Here is a 16,587-nt window from a genome sequence, read left to right as displayed (position 1 = left end):
CGCAGTTTGACTTTTTCGATGGAAATTTGGCTGGAATTGAGATTGGACGCCATGTCGCGTTTGGAGAGCCACTGATGTGCCTAAACAGTGGAAACCCCCCACAATTGACACCATTTTAGAAACTAGACCCCCCTCAAGGAACTTATCTAGATGTGTGGTGAGAAAATTAAACCCCCAAGGGCTTCACAGAAGTTTATAACGTACAGCCGTAAAATTAAAAAATCATATTTTTTCCACAAAAATGATCTTTTCACCCCAATTTTTATTTTCCCAAGGGAAACAGGACCCCAAAAGTTATTGTGCAATTTGTCCTGAGTACGCTGATACCCCATATGTGGGGGTAAACAACTGTTTGGGCGCATGGCAGAGCTTGGAAGGGAAGTAATGCCGTTTGACTTTTTCAACGCAGAATTGGCTGGAATTGAGATTGGATGCTATGTCGCGTTTGGAGAGCCCCTGATGTGCCTGAACAGTGGAAACCCCCACAAGTGACGCATTTTAGAAACAAGACCCCCAAGTAACTTATCTAGATGTGTGGAGAGCACTTTGAACCCCCAAGTGCTTCACAGAAGTTTACAATGCCCGGGCTTGAAAATAAAAAAACATATTTTTTCCACAAACATGATCTTTTAGTCCCCAATTTTTTTTCCCAAGGATAACAGGAGAATTTGGACCCCAAAAGCTGTTGTCCAATTTGTCCTGAGTACGCTGATACCCCATTGTGGGAGAAAACTACTGTATGGGCACATGTTGGGGCTCGATAAGGAAGTAATGACGTTTTGGAATGCAGACTTTGATGGAATGGTCTGCGGGTGTCATATCGCATTTGGAGAGCCCCTAATATGCCTAAACAGTAGAAACCTCCCACAAGTGACCCCATTTTGGAAACTAGATCCCCAAAGGAACTTATCTAGATGTCTGGTGAGCACTTTGCACCCTCAAGGACTTCACAGAAGTTTGTAACGCCTGGGGTGAAAATAAAAAAATCACATTTTCTCCACAAACATTATCTTTTAGTCCCCAATTTTTTATTTTCTCAAGGGTAACAGGAGAAATTGGACCCCAAAAGTTCTTGTCCAATTTGTCCTGAGTAGGCTGATGCCCCATATGTGGGGGTAAACCACTGTTTGGGCGCATGGCAGAGCATGGAAGGGAAGTAGCACCGTTTGAATTTTTAAATCCAGAATTGGCTGGAATTGAGATCAGACATCATGTCGCGTTTTGAGAGCACCTGATGTGCCCAAACAGTGGAAACCCCCCAATTCTAACTCCAACCCTAACCCCAACACACCCCTAATCCTAACCCAAGCCCTAACCCTAATGGGAAAACGGAAATAAATACATTTTTTTTAAATTTTATTATATTTCCCAAACTAAGGGGGTGATAAAGGGGGGTTTGATTTACTGTTTATGGCAGGTTTTTATGTTTGGCAGCTGTCACAAGCTAAAAGACGCTTTTTTATTGCAAAAATAGTTTTTGCATCACCACATTTTGAGAGCTATAATTTTTCCATATTGTGACCCACCGAGTCATGTGAAGTCTTATTTTTTGTGGGAAGAGTTGGCGTTTTTATTGGTACCATTTTCGGGCACGTGACATTTTTGATCTCTTTTTATTCTGATTTTTGGGAGGCAGAATGAACAAAAACCAGCATTTCATGGATTTCTTTTGGGGGGGGACGTTTACACCGTTCCGTGTGTGGTAAAATTGATAAAACGGTTTTATTCTTCGGGTCAGTACCGCGATAACTCATTTATATAATTTTCTTATGTCTTGGCGCTTTTATACAATAAAAACAATTTTATATTAAAATTAATTATTTTTGCATCGCTTTATTCTGCGAGCTATAACTTTTTTACTTTTTCGCTGCTGATGCTCTATGGCAGCTCGTATTTTGCGGGACAAGATGACATTTTTAGCGGTACCATGTTTATTTATAGCCTTCTTTTTGATTGCGTGTTATTCCAGTTTTTGTTCGGCGGTATGATGATAAAGCATTGGTTTTTGCCTTGTTTTTTTTTTAAAGGGGTTAACTAGTGAGACAGTTTTATAGGGCGGGTCGTTACGGACGCGGCGATATTAAATATGTGTACTATTTACCAAAAAACAGAATTTGTTGTGAATTTTTTTAAAATTTTTACACTTTTTTTATTTTATTACATTGTCCCAGTGTGGAACATTACTATATAGTGTCAGATCGCTGATCTGACATTTTGCAGTGCACTGTGTCAGACCAGCGATCTGACATGCACTGCAGGCGGCTTCTCAGTGCCTGATCTCAGCAAGCACTGAGAAGCCAGCACCCTGCAGGATCCGGAAGGCCACTGTGGCCATCTTGGATCCGGGGGCATGCAGGGAGGAGACCCTCTGAACAATGTGAGAACAACACGTTGTTCCGAGGGTTTCAGGGAAGCACGCAGTGTGCCCCCTGCCTGCGTGATTCTTCCCTTATGCCACCGGAACACCGATCATGTTTGATCGCAGTGTGCCGGGGGTTAATGTGCTGGGAGCGGTCCGTAACCGCTCCTGGCACATAGTGCCGGGTGTCAGCTGTGATAATCAGCTGACAACCGGCCGCGATCAGCTGCGCTCCCCCGTGAGTGCAGCTGATTGCGATGACGTACTATCCCGTCCATGGGCATTAAGGCCCAGGGCTCATGGACGGGATAGTACGTCATATGTCAGGAAGGGGTTAAACGCTTTAGCTGTACGGCTCTGTATCAGCATTTTTATTTTTGTGATAATTTTCAAAGCATAATAACATTTATTGCATTAACATTTTTTTATTTCTTTTTTACTCATCCACTGGGGTCTGCCATTTTTTCTCTTATGTGTGTCATAGAATGACACTTACACACCACAAATACTAAAGCCCCGGGCTATAAGGGACCCAGGCGTCCATCTCTACTTCTATGCTTGGTGCTATCGCAGCTGCAAACATTGCACGTCTCCTGAGCTGCCCAGTGCATTACTGTACATGTAGCTGGCGCCATCTTGTTGCAGCCCAGCACTTTGAGCTGAGCTCCAGTTTCCTCCTGTCACCGGTACTTGCAGTGTTCAGCAGTGACAGGAGGTCGGACATCAAAGCAGTGACGGGGAGAACAAGTAAGGCAGCCTGACATTGTACTACTAATGCCAGTCTACCGACCTGTTCTCACTGCTGGAAGAAGTCACATCCGCAGCTCGATTCTGAGTAATCGAGAGAAAGTGAGCGGCCAGCCACAGCCCTGACTTTCTCTTGACTACTTATTAGGTCGGGGTCAGATATGTGAGAAACTCGGACGAGTCTCGCATGTCAACACCCTGCACTGCCGCCGGCACTAGGACAGGAGCGTGCGGCCCCATGTATTTCTTTGCTGCCGGGTATTGACATGTGAGACTCGTGCGAGTTTCTCGCTTGTCTGACCCTGGCCTTACTCTGAAGATGGGGAGAGTGAAGCCACTACTGATTTGCCGCATGGCTCGTATAATGTATCAAAATCACATGAGCCCCGGGAACGTGAGTAAAAACACCCCTGGAATAACACTGGCACCAGAGGGGAGTGTAAGGGTTTTATTTTGATTTCCTCCTTCCAGGGTAATATTATTAATAGATATCCCTATCAGGGCTTTGTTCGTGGGGACAGTGTGGGATTGTGCGCTTTTAGATGCCAGGGCTGAATTTCAGTCCCAGTCTGTCCCTACCGGGATGATTAAATTCTTCATAAAATGTTTCTGCTTTGGAAAAATGGTACAGAGACCATGATGACTAATTCTAACCTATCATTCATATCTTCTTACCTGTAAGCATAACCTGAAGTATACATGCCATACCTAGAACGAGCGCTCAAGGAGCAAACTTACAGGATCGGCAAAATTACCTAAAAATTGCGCACAAACTTTTATAACATTAGAAACTATGAATTTAGGGAGCTGAGGCAAGACAAATTAGACATTATACAAAACATGCTCCACACATGTAATATGTGCACTTAGAAGGGATCTAAACTTAATCCACAGGTATAATTTACCTAAAATGTATTCTAGCACCTCAGAATATATGGGGTGTTGTTAAGGTCGGTGTAAATCACAAATGTCTCGCTTCTAATGGAAAAGACTGCATGCATTGTGTATTTTTCTAAGAATATGATCATTTATATTGTTTTTCTGCTCCCACACTTACCGGTGATGTGCTCCGACTGTAAGTCATAATCTTTGTATCTTACCCCCTTTAGTGGTTTGCACGTTAATGACCGGGCCAATTTTTACAATTCTGACCATTGTCCCTTTATGAGGTCATAACTCTGGAACGCTTCCATGGATCCCGGTGATTCTGACATTGTTTTCTTGTGACATATTGTACTTCATGATAGTGGTAAAATGTCTTTGATATGACTTGCGTTTATTTGTGAAAAAGTGGAAATTTGGCGAAAATTTTGAAAATTTCACAATTTTCCAACTTTGAAGTTTTATGCCCTTAAATCACAGAGATATGACACACAAAAAACTTAATAAGTAACATTTCCCACATGTTTACTTTACAGCAGCACAATTTTAGAACCAAATTTTTTTTTGTTAGGAAGTAGTGATGAGTGAACGTGCTCGCCCGAGTATCACTGTACTTAGTGTACTCGGCGAGCACCGACCATTTCCAGGATTACTCGGCGGGAACTCGGATCTCCACCCAGCATTTTTGCCGTTCTTTAGAGACCCAGTCAGCATGCAGGGATTGTCTGCTAGGCAATGAAACGCCGCAGCCATCTTTGTTGTGGTCATGCAGTGATTGGCTGGCTGCACGGCATCATCAGAGGTATAAGAGACCGGACACCGCCCTGCTCAGCGCAATCAGCTCCAGATTGAGATAGTGTAGGGAAAGCTGCTGCTGAGATAGGGTTAGATTTGGGGATATATTAGTCAGTGTGGGTTCTACCTTCGTAAACGACTCAAATCCAGCTAAACCAACAGTCCTTCTAAGGACTAATTCTGGAGTATATAGGTTCCAGTGTTAGGCAGGCAGGGTAGTGTACATCACTCTATACATATCAGTACAAGGCCTGCAGGCACTGTATGTATATACATATTATTGCATACATCAAGAGGGTCCATTCCCTTCCTGTCTGCTGGTGCTGCTGCTATCTATAACATATATTGACCGTATATACCTAGCCCCAGGTCTAATTGGCTAGGAAAAATTTTTTGCCAGATTAATAGAGATTATTTTATTGTAAAGCAATCTAGAGCCTTTTTTTTTCTGCATGTGCTTTTTGACAATGCACAATACAGCCAGATCCTTTTCCTAGCACAGCATAAAAATCCAGCCATTTTAAAGGGGTCCCAAACATCACTTTTCAGTGCGCAGAGAAATCTTTCATTTTTTATGTGGTATGGTAGAGTGGAAATTTTTTTGAGTGTCTTACACAATTTCTTGACACCATTTTGCTGAACCCCCCAAAAAATACATACAGGCCACATATTTTACAGTGTGGTATATCTGTGACACGTCTCATATATCTGTGTGTTAAAAATTTGGGTATTTTAGGCCTAAATTCCATTTTTTTGCTGTCTGTCACTCTAGTTATATACAGCACTATTTTGCATTTTAAAAAATACAAGCCACATATTTGGCAGTGTGGTATCTCCGTGCCAGGCCTCATATATCTGCATGGTCCAAGTTTGGCCATTTTAATCCGGTATTCCAGTGTTTTCCTGTCTGTCACTCTAGTTATATACAGCACTATTTTGCAATTTAAACAAAAAACAGGCCACATATTTGGCAGTGTGATATCTCAATGACAGGCCTCATCTATCTGTGCAAAAATTTTGGCCATTTTAGGCCTACATATTCTAGTGTTTTTGCTGTCTGTTACCGTACTTATTGACACCAATTTGATAGCAAAAAAAACCTTTTTAACTACAGTCTAGATAGTTTAGAGTGTGGTTTTCCCACACACGTATCACATACAAGTTTGCTCCCAATTCAGCCATTTGTAGTGAACATGTATAATATTCTAGTCCATTTACAATGGGCAAGGCGCGTGGCAAGGGACGGGGAAGTGGACGTGATGGTTTATGCCGAGGTCGAGGCCGTGGGCAAGCTGAAATTGGGCCACAAAAAACACCCACATCTTCTCGCTGGACCTTAGTGTCCGAAGTCCTAGTGGACCGCAGCAAGACAGCACTATTGAAGCCCAAGCAGTGTGAAAAGGTTGTTGGTTGGATAGCGGATAATAATTCCAGTTACTTATTCACCACCACCAGCACCCTGTCTTCAACACGGTATAGTCTGAGCAGTCGTGAATCTGGACTGCATATTCCTCACCCTGATCTTCCTTCCTCCCAAAATGCTGAGTGCCCAGAAACAACTGATCCCACACTCAGACACTCCGAAGACCTGTTAAGTTTTCCATTTATAGATTCGTTCCTCTCGCCTGGTCCATTTGAAGTGGGGCAAGATGAGATTCCATGTAGCGATGCCCAAATATTTGAGCCATGATCACAAGAGGTGGACAATGATGAGACACAATAGCCAGAAAGTCAGGAGGCAGACCAGGGTGCGGAAGTGGAAGATGAGGTGGTGGATGACCCAACCTGGCAAGAGGACATGTAGAGCGAGGACAGCAGCACACGGGGAGGGAAGCATAGCACCCATTCAGGCAGGAAGAAGCAGTGTTGTGGCTGCAAACAGAAGGCGGGCAACCATTCCCCGTAACACCAACATGACGGAAGTTGCCAGTCCAACTGTTAGGTCTTCCCGAGTCTGATTATTTTTTAAGATTCTGCCGATAACCCCAAACAGGTCATTTGCAACACCTGTCATGCCAGCATCAGCAGGGGTAACAAAACTACCAGCCTTACCACCACCAGCATGATCAGGCACATGGCAGCAAAGCACCTGACTTTGTGGGCCCAACCCCAGGCTCCAGGAACAATGTCTGCTGGTGATACCACTGCTTCTTCCACTGTTGTGCGTGCAAGCCAATCCCCTGTCCACGGTGCATGTGAAGATGCCTCATGCCCTGCACCTGCCATTGCCCACGGTGAAATAGCACCATCATCGAGTACATCCACGTCCTTGTCCCAGCGCAGCCTTCAGTTGTCCATACCCCAGTCATTGGAATGTAGGCGGAAATTTGCAGCCAACGCCCCACAAGCCACAGTACTAAATTCACACATTTCTCATCTGCTTGCGCTCGAAATGTTGCCTTTTATGCTTGTGGAGATGGAAGCTTTCCGCAACCTGATAGCGGCAACCGTCCCAAGGTACTCGGTCCCAACCTGCCACTATTTCTCACGCTGTGCCGTCCCAGCATTACACAAGCACTTGTCCCACAACATTACCCATGCCCTCAACAATGCAGTTACTGGGAAAGTACATCTAACCACGGACACGTGGACAAGTGCTTGTGGCCAGGGATCGTACATCTTGCTGACGGCACACTAGGTTAATATAGTGGAAGCCTGGACCCCGTCAGACCTTGGGATGGAACACGTCCTTCCGACGCTATAGATTGCGGGCCCTACGTCAGTCAGGGTAGCCCCCCACTGTGTACAGCTCCTGCACCTCCTCGTCTTCAGACTCCATCTCCGAAATGAGCACATCAGTTACAAGCTGGAAACATTGCAGCACTGCCAAAGCCAAGCGGCAACAGGCTATGCTGAAGCTAATTTGATTAGGTGACAAACCACACAATGCTGAAGAGTTGTTGACAGCTCTGAAAGAGCGGGCAGATGTGTGACTGACACCGCTGAACCTCCAGCCAGGCATGGTTGTGTGTGACAATGGTAGGAACCTGGTGGCGGCTCTGAGGCGAGGCGGACTGACACATATACCATGCCTGGCCCATGTACTTAACCTCGTTGTTGAACATTTTCTAAAAAGCTACCCGGAGCTGCTGAATCTGCTTGTGAAAGTACGCCACCTGTGTGCCCGTTTTAGAAAGTTATTGTAGCTACAGCTTCAGCCGCCCTTGCCATGCTTCAGCAGCGATCGACTGTTGTGTTGTCCCCACACGTTGGAACTCTCCACTGCATATGTTGGAAAGGATTTGTGAGCAGAAGAGGGCAGTTATTGAATACCAGCATCAACAAGGCCGTCGTTATTCAGGTTTGACTCCACACATAAGACCTCAGGAGTGGACATGGATGTCAGACATATGTAACATCCTCCAAAACTTTGAGGAGTCCACCATGATGGTGAGCGGCGATGACGCCATCATTAGCGTCACCATCCCGCTCATTTGCATTCTGAAAAGCTCTCTGCTTACAATGAAAGAGGATGCATTGCAGGCGGAGCACAAGTACATGGAGCAAGGAACCATACAGGGTGATTACACACAGCCCAGCCTCATATCATCCCAACGTGGATTGGTTGACAGTGAGGAAGAGGAGGAAGAACAGGAGCTACTTTCATGCGCAATAGATAGTACTACAAGCACAACTGTCATACCGTCTGTTCAGCGTGGATGGTCTGAGGACAAGGAGGAGGACACCTTGGTCAGTTGTCCTGTTGGTGAGGACACGGAAGCCTTGCCTGTTACAAGTCTGGCACACATGGCTGACTTTATGTTGCGCTATCTTTCCCGTGACCTTCGTATTGTAAAAATATAGATTAACAGTCATTACTGGGTAGTGACACTTTTAGACCAACACTACAAGGAGAACTTTCATTCTCTTGTTCCAGAGGCAGACAGGTGTACTAAAATGGTGCAATACCAGAGGGTCATTGTTGCAGAATTATTAAAAAAATTCCCATTTCAAAACGCTGGCGGCAGACATAACAGTTCATTGGACAGCCCAGAAGTACAGGCGAGAAAGACACTACTGCAATCCAGCAGAGGCAGGGGAACACTGGCAAAGTTCTGGGACAGTTTTCTCAGACCCTCCCATCGCTCTGGCCCTGAGGCGCAGGGTAATGTCACAAGGAATGGAGTGTTTTATAAGATGCTGAGGGAGTACCTTGCTGACCGTACCAACATCCTCCGTGATTCCTCTGTGCCTTTTAATTATTGGGTATCCAAGCTGGACAAGTGGCATGAACTGGCTCTCTACGCCTTGGAGGTCCTGGCCTACCCTGCCGCTAGCGTTTTGTCTGAGCGAGTTTTTAGTGCCGCTGGTGGAATAATCACAGATAAGCGCATTTGCCTGTCAGCGGAAAATGCAAACAGGCTGACTCTTATAAAAATGAACAAGTGCTGGATTGGGCCAGACTTCTCAACACCACCAAATGATGACAGCGAAACATAAACTACAATGTAGTGTCTTTTTGGGAGGTGTATTCCCATGCACCTCTTCACAACCAAACATGGGTATACGCTTCCTGATTTTGGCTATTTAGTGTCCTCCTCCTCCTCATCTTCACCATCCACCACCCTTAGAATACCAGGGTGAACGTATTCCATCATGCTCCAGCCACTCTAGTTTTTGGCAAGTCTGGTCCCCGATGACCTCTACCATCTGATAAGATGGCACACTCTTCTGCATCTCACAGACATGGATCAGTCGCTGAAGGGCTTCTTGAGTAGGCTGATGTGTAGTAGCCTTCTTCCAATTTTCCAATTACCGGTTCATTGTTTGGTAAAAATAATCTGATTGAGTTCACGTAGGATACTCATCCCAGAACTACAGGTACATCTTCTTTGATGGGCTCAGGGACTAGCAGGATCCCTTTTCTCCCCACTTCTTTCCCACAGATTCGAATATTCATCCACATGACCCCTGTGACCGTGATCGGTTGTTGATTGGCAGCAAACACCCTCATCAATGTCTCTTTTTCTGGCTTGGCCAGGGCCTGAAAATGCTGCTTGAATTGCGTTTTGGGGATCGCCGTCACTTGTGACCCGGTATCTATCAAGCAGTCCACTGGAACACCCTCAAATTCAGCATGCAGGATGGGACACCCAGCAATCAAGTGTTCGTTATGATAGGGAGCGGCCTCTCTCCTCGCCTCCCCTGCAGAGTGCTGCACTACTGCGGGGGTTGGTAGTTTAACGGTGGCTTCCGCTGGTCTTGAGAGTATTTCCGACAGTCTCTGGCAAGGTGCCCCCGTCCTCGACATTCTCAGCATTGGATGCCTCCTCCTCACCTGGGGGCACCTCGAGCCTTTCCTCGTGCCTCTTGTAGTTCTCTCACTGCAGGCGATTTGCTGGGCCGACAGGGGGCCGGCACGGCCGAGTAGGGACGTTCAGTGGACAGATCTCCCATTCTTCGCTCCATCTGGGTCAGTTTCTCTTGCACGTTGGCAAGGGACCGTTTTAATCTTGCCCCACCTGGACCAGCACCTCCTGATGGTTTGGGTCCCCTAAGGTATTAGCGCCCTGGACATGCATCACCCCAGATGCGTAGCTTTCTACCTTGCTTTGGGCCACTGTTTCTGCCAGGATTTGACAAAATATGAGAGCCGGATCTAACCCGCACCCGTTCTGACAGTGTTCGCCTCAAGAATTTGTTGTGCAGTCCCAGAATGAATTGTTCCCAGAGTATCCGGTCTTTAGAGCCCATGCTGCCAAGTCCATCCGACTCCTTTCTCTGCACCTCCGCTATCACTTCTTGCAGTGCTGTCGCATATTGAGAAATTCCTTCATCTTCCCGCTGCAGCCTCGAGAAACATTTGTTGCGGAGGTGTCCTGCGCTAGCAGTTTCACCGTAGGTCTCTTCCAGTAACTTCACTAACTCCTTCAGAGGACTACGGGTGAGTTCTGATTGTAGGCAGTTGTTTATATGGGCTTCTCCCTCTAGGGCACTTAAAGCGATGTCCACTTCAAGGTCTGGGCTGATGTTATAAATCTTCAGGGTGCTTTGCAGCCGGGACACCCAGTCGGACAGTGGCATATTATTGCCGTCAAACTTTGGTAGCACACTAAAGTAAATATGGTGCCCATAGGGAGTGTCCTTGAAGGGGTTCCACCAATGCACACAGCATCCCCATTAACATTAGCATGTTTGCGTGGGTTTTCTCCGGGTACTCCGGTTTCCTCCCACTATCCAAAGACATACTGATAGGGAATTTAGATTGTCAGCCCCATCGGGGACAGTGATGATAATGTGTGCAAATTGTAAAGCGCTGCGGAATATGTTAGTGCTATATAAAAATAAAGATTATTATTATTATTAGCATTCCCACCATTTCTGTCTGCTGCCTCTATCTTGGTGACAGTACCCTGCTCGCAGCGCCACTTGAAGCGATGGCCGAGGAGCCACCACGGTGCAGGGAGACAATGGTACACAAGATGAAGTGCAAACAACAAAGGGTAAAATTATTGGAAGGCAAGGAATTAAGTGGATAAGGAAGGTGCAAACAGGGGTATGCAATGGCAAAAGATAGTTTACAAGAGTTTGTATTCTTTAGCTGGGCCGTTAAATATCACGGTGCTCCAACTATTAGAGGATCAATATATATCACACAAGCAAAACCAAACAATAAACAAAGAATGATGCTGCTCTAAGTGTAGCCTCCCTGGCCTCTACTAAACAGGCCACACGGCTGCCGTGTTGTGTCTGTTGAAGCCTACACTATGTCCTGACATGTCCACAAACGGGAACAAACTCATGATGATGTTGGGGACTCAGGTCCAGTCTCGAGGGCCCCCAACAGTCTTGAACGGTGGTGCGCACCTCTGCCAGGCAGATCCATTAAACGTTTTCTTCACCTTGCTTCAGGGTCCAGGAGGTGCTCCTGGAAACTGTAAATCCCTTTCTCGGTCTCTTCGTGGCTTCTCAAAATGGCACAGGACAGCCACCTTTGCAACAACAGAAGAGTCTTTTCAATCTCGCAAGTCCACTAAGTCTCAGGCTGTGCGACCTTTTTACACAGCTCCATGCACAGCAGCTCTCAGCAGCAGCTTCCAGCTCACGCTCTCACAGGCTCAACTGCTCCCCTCCTCAGCCTCGGGCAGTTCATTAACACAGTCCTTTACAGGGGCAGCAGATCATTCCATCACACCAGACAAGGGAGTGCTGCCTCTTAAAGTTGCAGCGTGTTTCTTATTGTCCATAACAGCACCACCCCCTTACAGCCTTGCCGGGTATTAACATGCGAGACTCGTGCGAGTTTATCGCATGTCTGACCCCAGCCTTAGTCATACTCAACAATGGGGGTGGCAGCACTAAAAGTGCCCAGGGCAGCATAAACTCTAAATATGTCTCTGAGGGCAGACCTTGCTGTCAATGCATAAGAAAACAGAATGGGAGTACAAAATGAATAATGTAAAGTGGATTTTCCTGTGCCCATCCAGTATGTGGGTTCAAGGCTTATTGGGGTGCATATGACTTGGTAGCAGGGCACGCCTTGCAGTCACTGGAGCATATTTTATGGAGGCCCTCCTGGACATCTCGTGAAAGGGGTATTGGGGTGCGTCGTAATTCTTGTCAGCCCATCCACTCACTGCATAGACTACAACAGTTTAGGAGACCCACTGTTTAATAATGGCCCTTTAAGAACATTAATGCCGCCTGATGCCCTGGTAAAAATAGGCTCTGTGACTTTAAGAGTCTCTCCTTCATAAATGAAACAAGATGGGTCTGCTTATATGTCACACACCACATGGCTAGCTAGGGTTAGTAAATGTTACAATGACATTTCCCAGTGAATGCATTTGTATTGGTTGAAAGCAATGTTAAAATTGAAAAACGCTTCAAAAACGCTGCGTCTGAACATAGTCCAAGTGGCGGAGGAACATTTTGGTCTGGGGTTAATTATTTTGCCTTATATACAAGTAATTAACCTGGAAAGGATGTACCTTGACATATTTCCCAGCAAAATACGTTTTAGTATGATTTTTGGTTCACCGGTAAAAATGGCATGAAACTCTGACAACATTGTTTAAAGCTGTGAACTAGGAGTCAGGAAATCTTCCAGGGGCGATCCCAATGATGTCCCCGTGTCATTTGAGCAGTGTTTCAATCCTTTTCAGATGTTTTTAGATCTTAAAAGGACCCCCGGGGGGGATCACAGTAAAAATTCTCGGATCTCCCATAGAGTTACATGGGGTTTGTTGTTCTGTCCGAGTACCCGAGTATTCCACTTTGCTTGACCCGAGCAACGAGCACCCGAGCATTTTAGTGCTCGCCCATTACTAGTAAGGAAGCAGGGAAGTTTTTCGTCTAATGACTCTTCCATGAAGGCCATATTTGTGCAGGTATCTCTGAACAGTAGAATAATGTACCACAACACCAGAGTCTTCTAAATCTTTCTGAAGGTCTTTTTCAGTCAAGGGGGGTTCTGATTTGCCTCTCTAGCAATCCTACTAGCAGCTCTCACTGAAAATTTGCTTGGTCTTTCAGACTTTATCTTGTCCTCCTGTTAACTGCATTTTTCTTAATTATATTTCGAACTGAGGAAAGGTTAACTTGACAATGCTTTTTTATCTTCTTATAGCCTTCTCCTGCTTTGTGGGCCTGTGACCCTGGTGGACCTATCTAGGCTTGCACAAGATCGATCTTCCTACAGAGCGTTCATCTATCAAGTAGCCATGGCTCGAGACCGAGCCGAAAGAAGTTTAAGAAAAAAATTGCAACCACAGTACTTTTACTATCGGTAGAGCGGGTTAATTTCCTATCAATGAACCTTGTATTAACCTTTCATATTTCTAATTTTTTACTTCAATGTCCAACCATTAATGACAAGCATTACATCTTAGTAAACAAGAGCAGGCAACGTTGTTCCAGCAAATGCAATGTTTCCTTTTTATGTTCTATTTGCACTTTACGAAAAGGATATTTTAATCTTTTAGGTTTTTTTATTCATTTCCCGAGAGTCTCAGAAGGCGGAAAACATCAATTAAGCTCACATATTGACACTAGGGTGGCACAGCCTTCTGTGATAACCCTGTGCTGGAAAGTTCTAAGACCTTGGCAAGCTGTTGAAGGACTCTACCGCTCATACCACATTAGATATCGTTAGATGTTTCTGTTACTGCAGTTAGTGGGTGATTTTTATTATATCCAGTGCCTTGGTAGAAAAATTGTGTGCCAGGAAATGTCGATATGAAATAATGACATCCTCCATGCTGTCAGGGTACCAAATAAGGGGCCAGAACTTACTGGCGGACTGCTAACCCACCGACCACCGGTCACTGCATTGAAAAGTAGAGGTGTGCAAACCCTGTTCCCTTTATTTTAGAAAAGTGCTAATTTACAGGTCCTAATTATAATCTTGCATTTCTACCCTATCCCTATGGTCTTATTTAACATTTGGTCATTTTGGAAGGATCACAGGGCCATTTGCTGTTCTCAGATTATACAGCAAAAAGCCGGTGACAGATTCCCTTTAAGATGATGATTACATCTTGCAGGACATTTTTATTAATTTTTTTTGTTTGTTTCTCATCTTGATTTTCAAGCTGTTATGGTAATCTAGGGAAGATTTAATATCTCATTTTCCTGGAGTCTGCTCATTATATTAGGAATTTTGCAATGACTATCATTTTATCGCTTTTGCTTATGCTACATTTTTCGTTTTATAAGGTTACCTTTATATAGACGGTTACAGAACAGAATTAATACCTTTAGGTGATTTGGGATAAGTTTTATGACTTTTTTTCTATGTGACCTTTTTATTATGCAGACTCATTTTTAGCCAGGCAAGGAAACTGCTGTAACTAGTAAACTATGATGTAGCAATCTCTCCCCCTAGTGGGCAAAAAGTATATAACACTTTTCAGGTAGTTTGTATGTTATCAGTTTTATCTTTATGCAACTGATATTGTGAGAATTGCGGATGCAAAGTTGCCCGAAAAAGGTTTCGATATGTTGACAAGAATGCGCGTCTGGTGGTTTGTAATGATGTTGAGTAATAAGTTATGTGCAAATCCATCTGGCTTTTCTTCTCTAGGAGAATGAGCTCAATACGAGCTGAATCGTGGCTTTTACCAGTAAGTATAGGAATCATGCAAAATATCTCTAAAATAAAAAGGCTTATGTATACTAACCTCTCTAACCGGCGTTGTTCCGGTGAGAGAGCAGCAGCTCTCTCTTCCTCCGGATGTATGTGATTTGTCTGGTGGAAGAGAGGAAAAGGCCAGCACTTTTTGGCTGCAGGGATCGTGTGACATTGTCATGCAATGCCTGGGAGAGTCAGTGCCAACACCACTGGAACAGCACCGGAGATGCATAGGGATTGAGAAAGGGTTGTCCGAACACTGGACAACCCCTTTTAAAGAGGTTGTCTGGTGAAAACATGTTAGCATAGGTAGGTGATATCTTATTGATCGGTAGGGGTCTGACCACAGGGACACGCACTGATTGGCACAACGGAAAACTTTTTTCCTCAATGGGGGCCATTATATCAGTTAGAATGGAGCAGGAGTGCAAAAGCCTAATTGGGGATGAATGGAGCGGTGCTTGAGCATTGTAACGAGCATAAAAGTTCCTTATTTTGCCAATTGCGTCCCAGCAGCTGGAATCACAGCAATCAATAAGTTATGACCGAAGAACTTCTTCAAATTCAGACACTGTGGACTTGTATTGCTGATTCGGCACCACCGATCCATGGCAAATTACAGAACACGTAGATGTGTTTTTCAAAAAGAACCCCATCTACATGTATTTAAAAATGAAAAAAAATTCCTGTGAAAAAACAAGTAGGCTACAGATTTGTAAATCCTCACACTCTAAATATTCTGTAAAGCCATGGATTTTTATCACTTTAGCACGAAGAGGTAAGTTTCCTGTAGAAGTCTTTCTCTGACGATCAGGGGAATTTTGTGACCGGAACATTTTATTAGGGTTAAGAGGACTTCACAGCGTGACAGACCTTTTTGCATGCTTTCGATCGTAGGCCTGTGTGTCACTTGCCCAAGGTATCTAACGTTGATTTTGATTTGTCTACTTATTGGGTTACGATGTAGCTGGTTCTGTGTTCTGTGAGGCCAACCTTGGCTCAGAGTAGTGTGGGACAACCTGGCGTGAATGGTGGAGTCAATTGGTCCTCACTAAGTGTCTTATCTTGCTTTATTGGTTTTCTGTTTTGGTAGCAATAAAGAATTGGTTTTATGTGATGAAGGATAGGATTAGTTTTTGGATCGGCGTGCAGTTACGCAGGTAGAAAATCCTTTGTGGTCCAATTTGTTGCCAGATCTTGCCTTGTTGCACCACTTCGAATTGAGTTGTGTGCGGTGGGGGACACTGACAGAAGAGGCCCCTGTGCAAGAACAGTATATGGGCCCTTCGCACCACAACCACTCATGATAATGCACATTTCCTCTTGTTTTTGAGATGGAAATAGACCACTTTTCCTCTTGGTCCCCTGCGTGGCCACATAGGTTGCACCAACGATATGTCCCCCTTGGTTGCAATTTGATATTTGGTGTGGTACAAAACATTTACTATATGTGAATTATTTCTCTCTCTCGGATCACTTGTGGCCCTTCCCTAGTCAAGTAGAATTCATAATGTTAGTTAAGAACTAGGTTGGCCATTGAATTTGGAAGAGTCTCTACAAGTATTGGCGGATATGGTTGAATTTAGCAGGAAAGCTTTCCCAGGAGGTGACGCAAGTTATCTGGAGGTTACTTTGGAGTTTCTAGCAAAGGTGCTGGCATTTGGATATCAGTCGCTATGGTAGGTTGGTAAAGCTTTAGCAGGCATGGCTTTTGGGCTGAAACTTTGGGAAT

At 44.8% G+C, this 16,587-nt stretch overlaps 1 long non-coding RNA gene across 1 annotated transcript in view; it reads left to right on the top strand.

The window, feature by feature from the left end:
* LOC141083569 (uncharacterized) overlaps positions 1 to 13,646 on the top strand; it is a 98,196-nt gene extending 84,550 nt beyond the window's left edge. The window contains exon 3 of the long non-coding RNA XR_012230751.1: positions 13,353 to 13,646. This is a non-coding gene — a long non-coding RNA (uncharacterized lncRNA). The remainder of the gene's footprint in view (positions 1 to 13,352) is intronic.
* The last annotated feature ends 2,941 nt before the right edge of the window (positions 13,647 to 16,587 follow it).

Source organism: Dendrobates tinctorius, unplaced genomic scaffold (genome assembly GCF_039654945.1).
Source record: "Dendrobates tinctorius isolate UK_male_01 unplaced genomic scaffold, ASM3965494v1 ptg000020l, whole genome shotgun sequence".
NCBI lineage: Eukaryota > Metazoa > Chordata > Amphibia > Anura > Dendrobatidae > Dendrobates > Dendrobates tinctorius.
This window is presented reverse-complemented; position numbering and strand designations above follow the sequence as displayed.